Here is a 13,934-nt window from a genome sequence, read left to right on the forward strand (position 1 = left end):
CATTCATTAGGTGTGAAGAAACACACCTGGATTGTTTGTGCCCCTTTCCGGTGTGAATATTTCCAGCTATCTTTCCACTCATAGTATGTGGCTCTATGGCAATTTTTTTTCTTTTGTAAAGAAACTAGTATATACTAGTCAGGCTTGCTGCTCAAACCCAGTAAATTGGTGAACCAGGAGTGACCAAAGATGCCCAACACTGCCAACTCTACTGACGAACTCACCAACACCGCATCCATCTACCTTCCTTCTTTCATATCACACACCCCAAAGGCAAAGTTATTTAGGCCAAAAACAATTTTCAGGTCAAAGATGATCACGTCGTTGACACGAAAAGCTGAAGCTGTACTCTATTTCCTACCCGACGATGTCTTCAAATAAATAGCCGAGGGGTTAGCTAAGTCAGACACTATTGTCACATACAAAACTTGAAAAGGCACAGCTCAGGTTATTCTTTACCACATCCATAGCCATTACGAGCCAGAAATTTTATAAGCAACATACAGTAACTCCAACAACTAGTAACAATTCCTGCCATCGATGGCCAACAAGAAACAATTCTTGACTTAGCACACAAAGTCCACATGACAAAGTTACCACGAAAAGGTGTTGCAGCAATTCCCAACTCATCAGCCATGCAAAAAATAATTTTCTTTAAAATGGTAGAGGAGGTTCACCTGGCCTATAAATGGTTAGAACCTACTAACGCCCCCATCGCAGTAGCTGCCATACAACCCACACCCGTGCTACAAGTTCTTATTAATCAGACGCCACACCAAAGTATACAGCCCAAAAGACAAAAGGAACTCAAGTTTCTCTTATAAATTGGGAGTGAGGCTTAAAAATACAATACACACAGTCAACCAAAAATAAATGCATCAGGGGCACAGCGGAGGCCCTGCCGACTAACCGTTATCAATGGCCAGACTGGTTTCCTCATACAGGGTAAGGAGTCTGCCTTTCACTGTCTTTCTTACAGGAAACTGAAAAGGAACTTTAAATAATTCAACGTCACTCATGTTGTCAGACATGTAATTCCTTGTCAATATAAGTATATGCACATACTTTCACCAAGCCACCCGAAATGAACCATTAAATCTAGCCCAAAACACCCTCGTGTATCTAACACAAATGGCTCCCCACAAAAGATTTATGGAACTAGAAATATGAAAGTATCATCCAACAGCAAACTACACTGTTGGATATTCATCACTGCAGACATCACCTTATCACTACTTGGAGCAGATTTCCTGAGGGCATGTGACGTACTGGTAGATTTATCTAAATAGCAGCTTATTCAGAGAGACATTCAAAAGGGCCCCATCACTCCAAAGGCAGCAACAAGCTGTACACTGGTACTAGAAATCTATCGCCTCCTTCAGGAATTTCCCGATGTATTCAAGGATAACCTTCAGCATGACTTCATGAACAATACAATATACATCAAATATCATACTGTCAGTGACAGGTCCCTGGTGCACTCACATTTCAGACAGCTGGCTTTAGACAAACAGCCTAAGTAGCTATTCAAGGACACGGAACAAAGAAATCTGAAAGAAAGTCTCCTTCCCATAGGAATCTCTCCTCCATATGGTGACTAAAGGAGACATCATATACCTGCCCTGTGGCAACAACAGTCAACTTGACATTCAAACAGCACCAGACATGCACCCTCTACCTAATATTGGTAACATAACCAACCAGCTCGAAGAGGCAAGGACATTCTCGAGAATCAACCTCCAGAAGGGATATTATCAAGTCCCACTAGCAAAGAGGATATAGAAAAAAAGAAACCATTATCCTCTTTGATGATATGTTCTAATCAGAAGGACGATGAAAACCTACAATGCCTACAACAAGAATGTTCTGCCATCTCATGGATGGATTTGGTCATAGATGGCACAAAGGCGACCCTTCCCTTTGAGATGAGTACCCGACATCTTCGTTGTTATTTTCCATTGGTGTATAAAGGCAATAAACTTTGCCATTATTCATCACACCTGTCAGGTCGGTCTACGACCCACATTCTGGCTGAGTGAGACATTTGAAGAGCAATGAACACAAACATTAAGAAATGGGATTGTTAATGTTTTCCCTATCAGACAACCAAAATCACGAGGCACACAATATCCGAGTTAAGCGAATTCAAGACCACTAATAGCACCCTCACTCATATTCACGTCTACATTATTGGACCTCAGGCCCCTTCGAGGGGTATAGCTACCTTTCCACCATCATTGACATTATGTGTTTTGTATTGTTCTCCATCATCAACAGAAATAACAGATACCAAGAAGCAACACATGGCAAAAAGCAGATGGCAGTAAGCTGGGCTATAACTCTAATAAATTGGAATAGAAAACACAAAGAGTTCCCCAATACATAACCCGCGATAGGTGGGCTAATTTCAACCCAGCCCTGCAGAGTTCCCTCGTTGCCAGCCTCTAGACAAAATTAAATCATCGACAGAGTTGAACCCAAAAACAAACACCATGCTTTAATGTTTCCATCGCTCTCTTAAAGCAGCCCTTACAGCCAAATATTAGGAAAAAAGGTGTACCAACTAGATTTACCATGGATCCTATTAGCACTGAGAACAGCCCAATATGCAACCCTTAACGCTTCACACCGGAGGCATTCTACTGAGAATTTCTAGCAATACCCACAGACGTATTTCAGGATCCAAATGAACTCCAAAATCTGTAGAGCAGTAGAGATTATGCTAGGTAGAAAAACATACGCTACAGCCATGAAATCCAAGATCCTCGCAAAACTAGAACATACCAAATGTTTGTTCAACTAAAATTACGATTAATTAATTTATCAATGACATTTTAAAAGTTATATAAAGGAAAAACTGAAAAGGAGGAAAATATTTCAAATTTTTTTTAGATGCCTCGAGGATTTTAAAGAGAAAATTGACTAAAATACATGTTTTATTTAATTATATATATAGTTTGTCTCCCGGCTCAAATGAATAATATAATAAGTCATTGGATATCAGCTTAGAAACACTACTTTTGAAAAAAAATATTTGCAGGAGTGTTCTGTTAAGAAACTTGTGATACACTATTATTACTAAGATTAATAACGATAACTATCTAGTACAGCCTAGCCATATTGCAGCTTAATAAATAACAAAGCATAATAAACAGAGAAGCAAGATTAATAAAAGGTATCCCACTCCGAGAAAAGATTACCCACATACAGACTGAAATTATGCTGGCTGCCTATTAAAGCTAAAATATAGATGTTTAAATGTGTAATGGCTCGTCAAATTTTCAGAACCTGACATAAAAATATTTACGAGAATTGCTACATATCGTTTCTACATGAGAATTATTACAGATGGTTTCAAGTTATTGGAGCCAAGGGTTTTCAAACATGCGGCCCAAAGACCATGCAATAAGCTCCCACAAGACATCCAACAGACTGAAGATATTAAGGCCTTCAAAAAGAAAGTGAAGACTTTCTTGCTTTCTCAAGTGCTTTGATAATGTGGATTTCACAATTAACATGGCATACGCTGCATGATACTCTAAATACTCAAGAATTCATATGGCAAACAAATCTTGTAGGTCTTGTAGGGCGACGACTTTTCCTTGTGTGACAGGACCAGGATTTTTACTGATAGATTGAGTTTTCTGGCATCCTGACATCGAAGGTCATTGAGACAGGACCAGGAAAATGACCCTTAGAATAAATTAAGGTAGAAAGGTTTTAAGACTAAAAATTAGGCATCATTGTAAATGATGACTCTCAGTTACATACAAAATAATTCATTAGCATTCACTAAACACATCTAGAAGAGTGATTCTAAAAATGAGTTGACAAAAACCTGAAATTGCTTTTCATATTCCCACCCTTAAAGAAAACTAGTGTAGAAAAGTTTTCAGACTGAAGATGAGGTATTATTGTATTTGATGACTCTCAAGAGGTTTGATGGAAGAGGATGCATTTGATCGAAGGCATTGGAGAGGGCGCATCAGGCAACCGACCCCTTAATGTAGGGATAACAGTGGGGAAGAATAAGTAACATAAAAATCAATCCATTATCATTCAGTAAACACATTTACAAGAGTTGATTCTAAAAATGAGTTGACGAAAACCTAGAATTAATTTTCTTCTTTCCAGCGTCCTCTCAAAGGCACTTTAAGACCCTCACGAGTTCTTGCTGTTAATGATGTGTAATTGGAAGCACGAGGAAAGAACTACAAGGCTAAGATGGTTACGTCATTTCACTTATTACATTCCTCATACGAAGCAAAGACTTCCAATATACCTAAGTGTTGGGAGGTGACAGAAATTCCTGTGCCCTGCGTTAAGTTGGAAATAACAATATAGGAAAAGGTGTTTTAAAGAATATATATATATATATATATATATATATATATATATATATATATATATATATATATATATAAGCTATATGTATGTGTGTATAGACAAATCTCATACAAAAACGTGTACAGTAAGCCAAAGCACTTCATAGTCCGATTGAAAAATTAAGAAAAACTGGGTTTGCATCTTTCCTAGGCAGTGAATAGTTAGACTTTCGTGGTTAAGAGCTCCATAACAGCTTTATGGACATTTGTCTAACGCAAAGACTGAAGGCTAGTCTCTATCCCAAGTTCTCCCACACATTGAGCTTTATTATTTTACTTTTTTATTTTTTACTTTACTTTAAGAGCTGTTTTCCTGCCCCTTACACGACCTACAAGATTGGTTTGCCGTATACATTCTTAATAAAGTTTGAAACTACAAGAGAGATTACTCGAGTGCCATATGTGGATGAGATCATGATGAGGGGAGATGGAGATGGTTTGGGCATGCTCTTCGCACTCCCTACGAGAGAATAGTTCACCTATGTTTTAACTGGGCCTCCACAAAGCACTAAAAGAGTTGGAAGCCCCAGACCTATATGGCTGAGGACTATGATGCGTGAAGTAGGGAAATGATAGATGGAAAAGTATTGATTTAAAATCTCAAGATAGAGACGACTGGCAAAATCAATCGAGGCCTTTTGCGTCAATAGGTGTGGGAGATGATACATTCTTAAGTATTTTTAGAATATCACTCAAGAGTATTCCGTGTAATTGTCAAATCCACATTACCGAAGTACTTAGGAAAAGCATTTATTGTGGTGGCCTATTGGAAACGTCCCTGTCTGGTGATCGTCAGACTGGGGTTCGACTCCTGCTCAAATTCGTTAGTTTCTTTAGTGTCTGCTAAGGATGGGGTGTTTTAGGGGAGCCTATAGGTCTATCTGCTGAGTCATTAACAGTCATTGCCTGGCCCTCCCTGGTCCTAACTTAGGTGAAGAGGGTGATTGAGCACTGATCGTCTATAGGGTCAGTCTTTAGGACCTGGCCATTGTCCTGCTTACTATGGGAATGTCACTGCCCCTTGCCTCTGCCATTCATGAGCGGACTTTACACCATTAAAAAGAAATTTGGCTTCAAAAAATCTTTTTCAATATTTGATATACCCGATAGAAGACAAATAAAAACATTCACATGCTTTCACCGGCGAAATCATCAAAAAAACAATTGCACTTTAGGCAATGAATTAAATTTTTTTTTTTAGGTCAAGTGTCGTAGTTATTAAATTCATTACAATAACAAGTAGAAATTTGCTTTAAATAAAGTTGAAGTTTCATAAAAAAAAACTTATTTCAGGACAACAATAATCAACCGATGGCTGACAAATAACACAGAAAATTAAATAAATTTGGAATTACAATATTTAGACACCATGGTCAACTTCAGAAAATTATGGTTACATTAATCCAGAGGATTATTGCTTAAACTATTAAATTTAACGTACAATTATAACGCTAAAGCTATTATCTGTGTAACCTATAGTGAATAATAGCATAATTTCGCCGAACCTTTTTACTCATCACAATGAGCGTAGATTTCAAAGCCTAATAAAATATCCATTATTAATATTATCATTGTTATTGTTATTAGCCAAGCTACAGCCCTGCTTGGTTCCATTGCATAACTCTGAGTTTACCCATAAAAATAAATTTAACCCTAAAATGGAAGGCATCATTTTTAATAGCATATCACGATTCATAATAAATTGGACTCAACATCATAATCCGTTGCAATTATATATCCGTCCGGTTTAGTCACTCGCCCAATTTTATCGATTATTACTTACTTTAGACTCTTGTGACCTATTGGTAGAAGGTTAGCCAGGGCACCACTCACCCGTTGAGATACTACGGCTAGAGAGTTATGGGGTACTTTTGACTGGCCGGACAGTACTACAATGGATTCTTCTCTATGGTTACGGTTCATTTTCCCTTTGCCTGCACCCCCCCCAATAGTTTGGCATATTCTTTACATATTCTCCAGTGTCCTCGTACACCTGACAACACTGAGATTACCAAACAATTTTTCACCCAAGGGGCTACTCCTCTGTAATTGTTTTGTGGCCATTTTCCTCTTGGTAAGGGTAAAAGGGACTCTTTAGCTATGATAAGCAGCTCTTCTCAGAGAAGGACACTCCAAAATCAAACCATTGTTCTCTAATCTTGGGTAGTGCCATAGCCTCTGTACCATGGTCTTCCACCGTCTTTGGTTAGTTCTCTTGCTTGAGGGTACACTCGGGCACACTATTCTATCTAACCTCTCTTCCTCTTTGTTTGTTAAAGTTTTTATAGTTTATATAGATGTTTATTTTAAGGTTACTGTTCTTAAAATATTTTATTTTTCCTAGTTTCCTTTCCTCACTGGGCTATTTTCCCTTTTGGAGCTCCTAGGCTTATAGCATTCTGCTTTTCCAACTAGGGTTGTAGCTTAATAATAATAATAATAATAATAATAATAATAATCGTCAGACTAGGGTTCAGGTCCTGCTCAAACTTGTTAGTTCTTGTGTCTTCAAACCCACCATTCTTGTGTGCTAAGGATGGGTGGTTTGGGGGATCCTATTGGTCTACCTACTGAGTCATCAGCTGCATTTACCTGGCCCTAAAGTGGGTGGAGAGGGGGCTTGGGCGCTGATCATACTCATAGTATATATGGTCAGTCTCTAGGGCGATATCCTACTTACAAGGGCAATGCCACTGTCCCTTGCCTCTGCCATTCATGAGCAGCCTGTAAATCTGTATATACCTTCAGTCTTTCGGGTTTCTAGCGGGACATGAACATTTAACAACAACAAATAAAGCCGTTTCTCTCCCACTGCAGGAGAAAGGTCTCAGACAAGTCAATTCATTTATATGGTTTGGCCAATTTTCATCACCACGCCGGCCAGTGCAGATTGGTGGTGATGGGAGATTTTCGTCTCATTGTTCACAGAAAACCAACCTAGTATGTGCGGCCCTGACTAGTACAGCTTTGCTGATCATGACCACACGCAAACCCTTTGACCACGTTAAGGTATCTCCACTCAGAAAGGGATGAATACCTAAGTGACTAATTAAATGACAACATTGCCGATTGGCGATTATGGGCAGGATAGGTGTCCCAGTCCTTCAAATAGTGTGAAACACTACCCAAATATGACCAATGAACTAGAAGTTGAAATTTCCTCTCTCTCTCTCTCTCTCGAAAACCAAATGTTATACTCACACACACACACACACACACACTATGTAAATGTCTAGTCTGTTAATAATATAGGAATTCAAATTCGTGAATTGATAAATAAGAAATATTTCGTTCCAGAAGAAACTAAATACTTTCTTGTTTTCCAAGTGTTCCATAGCGTGCATTTGACAATAACAGTTATGCTGTGATATACAAAATACCTAAGAACAGAATACGATAAACTGATCTTGTAGACCCTGTAGTGACTAGGGTTCCCCCAAGTGATAAGACCAAGAGAGCAGACCTTAAATAAAGTAAAGAAGTAAGCTGCTATAATTAGCGACACCATGAATTAGTCTTCCTGAGATGGGCACTGCCATCTATCGTCAAAATAAAACCCTTTGGGCCCAAACAAACCATAAAGTAACCATTCAAACACGAACATAATTTTGTTTAAAGGTCACTCATGAATAGCAGAGGCAAAGGACAGTGACACTGTCCTATCAAGCAGGACAATGCCCTAGAGACTGACCATATATACATATGATCAGCGCCCAAGGCCCCTCTCGACCCAAGCTAGGACCAAGGAGGACCAAGAAATGGCTGCTGAGGACTCAGTAGATATACCCATATGACTGCCCCCAACCCCTCATCTTTAGCTCAAAAGGATGTTGAGGTTGCAGCGACCAAAGGAACTAACGAGTTTGAGCGGGACTCGAACCCAAGTCTGGCGTTCACCAGTCAGGGACATTACCACATCAGCCACCACAACCATATGAGATGAATAACAAGAAGACACTCTATAGAAATCACAAATAAAAGTAATTGTCTTATTAATAAGATTATTTTAGGGCTACATAAAACGCACAGCCCAAATAAAGGCGATTCCAAGGTGATATTATGAGAGCCCAAGATATCAGACTACCGAGACAAAATTGTAATTTTTTAGGAATAAAGGTGAAAAGAACAATAGTAATTGGATAAATAATGTTTCAAAGATACTATAAAATAAAAAAATAAAAAAAGGTTGTTATAAATAGATATTAACAATGCAACACCATTTTGTGGAAATGCAGTTATTAAACATGCACGAAATATTAAAGAAACTTTTTATCTATCTTTAAATTCCCGATAAGGTAATTAGTCAAAATTACTGTAATTTAAACTAATAACACCAATCAAATTAATTAAGCATCGCGAGCTGAAGCGTGGCCCCTTTTTTTTTATCAAAGTTCAAACGTAATTTCCAACAATTATTGCTGGATTCTGTCAAAAACTATTTATATACACATGGATGATTAAATCGAACAGAAGACCTTACAAAAGTTATTTTAATATTTAATAAAACGCATTTATGGAACACCAGCTCTCTCAAAACTTATTTTGTTATATAATATACTTAGACATAGGCCTACATTTTCTAAATTTGTACCATACAAACCAACATTGGAACCGGGGAAGCTACTTGGTATTTTTGGGCTCAAGCCATGGCGTCCTGATGGAAGGTTCCTTTTTGGTAGCTTCCTTGGGTAAATAACTACTAAGATATTCCCAGAGAATTTAACCACAGGTTATCACAGAATTCTAACTTCTGGAGCGAGTATCCTAAAGGTTTCCCTTTTAAGACATCGTATATCAACAGGGGACGCATGTATTAACGCGCCACATAGCTATCTACACCCCGAACAGAGTTAATGCTTCGGTGTGTAAGGGCTGAGAATAGCTGGGAGCCGTTCCATAGCTAATCTCATCCGTGGCTACTTCTGGTACTCGAGACGTAAACAAACGGGCGCCATTGCTTAAATGCCGTCACGACCGTCTTCATCCTTTGTTCAGTAGCTCGCCCTACTTAGACGGATTTTCCCTGTGCCTTACTTATCGCTTTGCATCTACGTTATGTCGCTACCTTCGGCCTCGCCTTCTTCTGGAAAGTTGAGTACAAGGTTCCAGTATTGTTTAGTTAAGCTCTGACCGTAAAGTAAATATTACTTTCCGAGATAATTGTTGTTTTGTGGCAGAGCTGTGCCTCTACCGGACCCTCCATTTTTATGGCGTCGTTGTTGTTATGCATGCCTTATTTAGTTAGCCACAACAACGCTTCCGGCCTTATTTACTAATCGATAACATTAGTTTATTTAGTCTTCATAGCTAGGAACTTTTATATCGTGTTTTGACACTTTTTATCGGTCATCAATTGACCTCATACCAGTAGGCTACTATAGCCCCCAGGCCAGAGTGCCTATATATCAGTGTTCATGCATGATTTTACTAGTGATCCTAGGCTAAGTTATGAAGATAGTGGCATTATTTTACAATACTTTCGACTGTGATGCAAGTGTTTTTCGCCTTCAGGGACCATATTGGGGATTGGTTAGTTAGTGTCCCTTCCTAACCTAACCTACTTGTAGGACCCCTATATGCTTCCTTCATCCCCCTGCCCTTGGCATTCCCTCTGTTTAGCCTTGATTCCCTTACTAAGTAAAGGGATCAAGCGCCTAACGGAGTATATTATCGCCTCTCAGTCCTCCCTAAGGGAATGAACCCCCCTTAGGGTTGCGTCTGAGAGTGAGGAACGGCTAGCCCTTCCTCTATGGCTAGGACTAGTCTATGACTGTCCTGCGATAGCGATATGTCTTCTATCTTTCCTAGTTCAGGGCTTTTAGCCCTGCTCTAGGTTAGGTTTTGGAAAGGTTATTCTGTCCCCTGCTGAAACTGTACCCATGCACCGTTTCAGCCAGGCTGCCTTATCTTAGGTTAGGGAGTGTCCTCCCTTTTCCCTAGTGGCCGCTCTGGTACAGAACCCCTTCCATGGAAGACTCTTCTCTTCTCCCCTCCCCACCTATCTCTTGTATAGCCTAGCCTACACTTAAGATAGTCTATACCCATCTGTCCCCTGTCCTACAACTCCTCCTTAGGGTGGAGTGATAGGGCTACCTTGAGCTTCTATGTGCAGTCCGCTCTGGTACATATACCCTTCATAGTGTCCTATGGGGTTAGCCACTGGATGTGTTCTGTATGTAGAGGTCTCCCCCTCTTTGGGTGTCCCCTAGCCCTCCCTTGGGCTACCCTAGCTCCCGGTCCTCTGAGACCCCTGCTTCTGGGGGATAGAGCCAGCCTCTATCATGGGTACACCCTCTCAGGGGGGGATGTCTGGGAGTCCATGACTGGACTTCTTACATCCCTCCCCCTGTCTCTCTCACTATCCGGGTGCCGGTCCCTTGCCGCCTCCACTGTCGGCGATACCCGCCTCCTACCTTGGTGACTCTCCCCTTACCCTCATGCCGCCAGCCCCCCGCGTGCCGGGGGACTGCCGACCGCCGCCGGCTTCCTGCCGATGGCTCTCCTCCTTCCTCTTAGCTTCGCCGTCCGCCTGCCGGTCGGCCACCGGAGTGCCGGCATCCATTGCCGGCAACCTGGTTCTGCTATAACCATCCTTGTCCCAGTCACCAATCCGGCATCCTCCGACTGCCGGAGCCGCCGCTCCTCTGCCGGTGTGCCGCCGTTGTGCCGGCGGCCGCCACCCTGGTATTACTCTTGACTTATATATTGTCTGTTCTAATGCCAGAAACTCTGCTGGAGCGGCCTCCGGCGTGCCGGAGGTCTGCCGGAACCCCCCGGAGGCGTCAAGACTACTTGCACCCCCTTCTACTAGCTATCATATGAATACTGATAGCCCTACACTGCAAACAGATGGCCTGTTTATGCTATTGGATCAGTGCCTTGGTACTGTTCTATTAGTAATCATGCTGTCTCTTTGCATTCTTCAAAATTCCAGCATGCTGCGTGTATCTTAGCGCGGCTGGTTGCCGGAAGCAGTTACCCTAAGGGACCTGTTAGCCCCCTAATTTGGGACTGAGTGGCCTCGGTCCCAAACTTATCCTTGGCATTTTCCATGGAATTCCATTGCCCTATGGACTTCTAAGAAATACTATCCTGTGCCTTCGGCCATCTCGGATTATCCAAGGATAAAGCTTGCGGTAGCCAGCCGGGCGGGATGCATGGAGTATGTTTTCTTTACTACTTCAATCTCTATGCATCACACCCTTCATTAAGTTGAAATTATTGATTAATATTAACTTAGATTAAGAGCCATTCTTATGACTCCCCCCATACTCATTTTCTCTTTCTTCCACAGGAGGAGCAGATGAAGTGTGACTTCGACTTCTGCGCTGTGAAACGCCCGCACTTCTACGGGCATACGGCTTGCAGGACTCACGCCCCTTGTGCTAACAAGAAAGGGGATTTGAAATTCTGGGACCCGCTGAACTGTACGGTCTGCCAGGCTCCCATAGCTGATGGCTTCCATAACTCTCCCTCAGCGGAGATCAGGGACATTGCTCGAGAGAAGCTACGCAAATGGGTGCGTGGCTTCCAGAAGAATGCCACCGGACCGTACCTGGCCACTGAAGAATTGAGGTCACTTCTGTTCCCAAAGGCCTCCCCCGATTCTGTGGTGCCCAAGGATTTGATCCCCACTGTCCAAATTACGGTGGAACCTGATGTAGTCATGGCCCAGTCCATGCAAGATTGCCGCCTAGATTCCGATGATGACGAACACATGTCGGATGTCTCGGAGGGTACGGAGAAGACCCTCATGGCTCAAGGAGCTGAAGATGACGAAGACCAGGTGGAATACGCCGAGTCGGAGCAAGAGGTTGCTCCTCCTTCCATCTCCGCCCCTACTCCTACACCGACGGAAGTGTCTCTCCCGTCTACCTCCACAACCCCGGAACCCTCATCATCCACTCAGGAAATGATCCGGTTGATTAGAGCCGCCATGGACGACAAGTTAAAGGAGAATCAGGAGTTCATCAGGTCCATGATGGGACCCAAAGAACCGAAGAAGATCTCGGTTAAGGATCTCCCCGCTTGCTCTCATGCCAACCCATGGAGGTATGCTGAGCATATGGTGATAGCGACCGGCAGAATCTTTGTCAGCGACAAGATCGGCTCGGTCCCCCTGGAAGATGTGGAATTCTTCCCAAATTTTGAGGCCTACCCGGACTGTTACGTTCGACTTCGCTCTGAACCTGCCTCTAAAGAAGAGACCGAACCGAAAGAAGAGATAGTGTTCGATCTCGCGAAGGCCCAGGCTATGCTAGCCAACACGTTTAAGAGTAGGGGTTTTACCTGCTCTAAGCTTCCGGCCCTGAGCAAGAAGCACCCTACCTACGTCGCACCTGAAAATGCGGTACTTCCATTCATGGAAAAGGCCTTCGCTGCGTGCCTTAAAGCTGTGGAAGAGGGGAAAGCCTGCCCTGCACTGGAGGAGTGCAGACCCTTCTCCATAGTTACTCCCCCTGACGCTCGACACTGGAAGGACATCCAGCATACTTTCGTCGTGGGAAAGCTAGATCCTGACGTCGCCGGACGTCAGTTTAATGAAGACCTCCCGAAACTTAACGATCACCTCCTTCGTCGGGAACAAGATATGAAGGAGAGGCTCGCAGCATCTATGTCCCACCAGGTCCAACTTGACATTATGGCCTGTGACACCAGAGTACCAGACCACTACATGGTACTTGCCAAATCCCACATGACAACCCTGGTGAAGGACATGTACCACTTCATGAAGGCTCAGAGAGCCTGTCGTGAATTCGTGTTCGCAGGCGCCACTGTGAAACACGAACTCCGGAGGCTGATTTCCTCCAACATCTGGGGCAAACACCTCTTTCCTTCTGACCTTGTGAAGGAGATCACCGACAAAGCCGCCACGGAGAATAGGAACCTTCTCCACAAGTGGGGCATGTCAAAGAAGAGGAAATCCTCTCAGGACGACGGACCTCAACCTAAGAGGAAATCTTCGAAACAGAAACCCCAGCAACGTCAACCAAGACGTCAGTTTCCGGGACCCGCTACCTCCCAATTGGCAGCTCAGCCACAACAGACCTTTCAACTGGTCACCCAACCGGTGTTGTCACAGTCACCGGTCTTCACCCCTGCTTTCGAGCAACAGACGACTACCTTTCGTCCCAAAGGTAGAGGCTCAAACAGAGGTGCAGGCAGAGACGCGTCTCGCCGTCCCTCCAGAGGCAGAGGAGGAAAGGGAGCTAGCGGCCGAGGCAGCAAGCCCTCGGGACACCAGAAGCAATGAAGTGCTTCCGGTGGGAGGAAGACTCCGCCAATTCCAGGATCGTTGGACCTTCGATCCCTGGGCACACAGCATCGTCAAGAAGGGTCTAGGCTGGAGTTGGACTCAACCACCCCCAACATTCCAGCAGTTCTTCCAACAATCAACCCCCCTTCTGGAAGAATGTCCTAGATCTCTTGAACAAGAAGGTGATAAGGAAGGTAAAGTCCACCAGGTTCCAAGGAAGACTGTTTTGTGTCCCCAAGAAAGACTCCGACAAACTCAGAGTCATTCTGGACTTATCCCCCCTCAACAAGTTC

The sequence above is a fragment of the Palaemon carinicauda genome, chromosome 31, assembly GCF_036898095.1.
Source record: "Palaemon carinicauda isolate YSFRI2023 chromosome 31, ASM3689809v2, whole genome shotgun sequence".
Taxonomy (NCBI): Eukaryota; Metazoa; Arthropoda; class Malacostraca; order Decapoda; family Palaemonidae; genus Palaemon; species Palaemon carinicauda.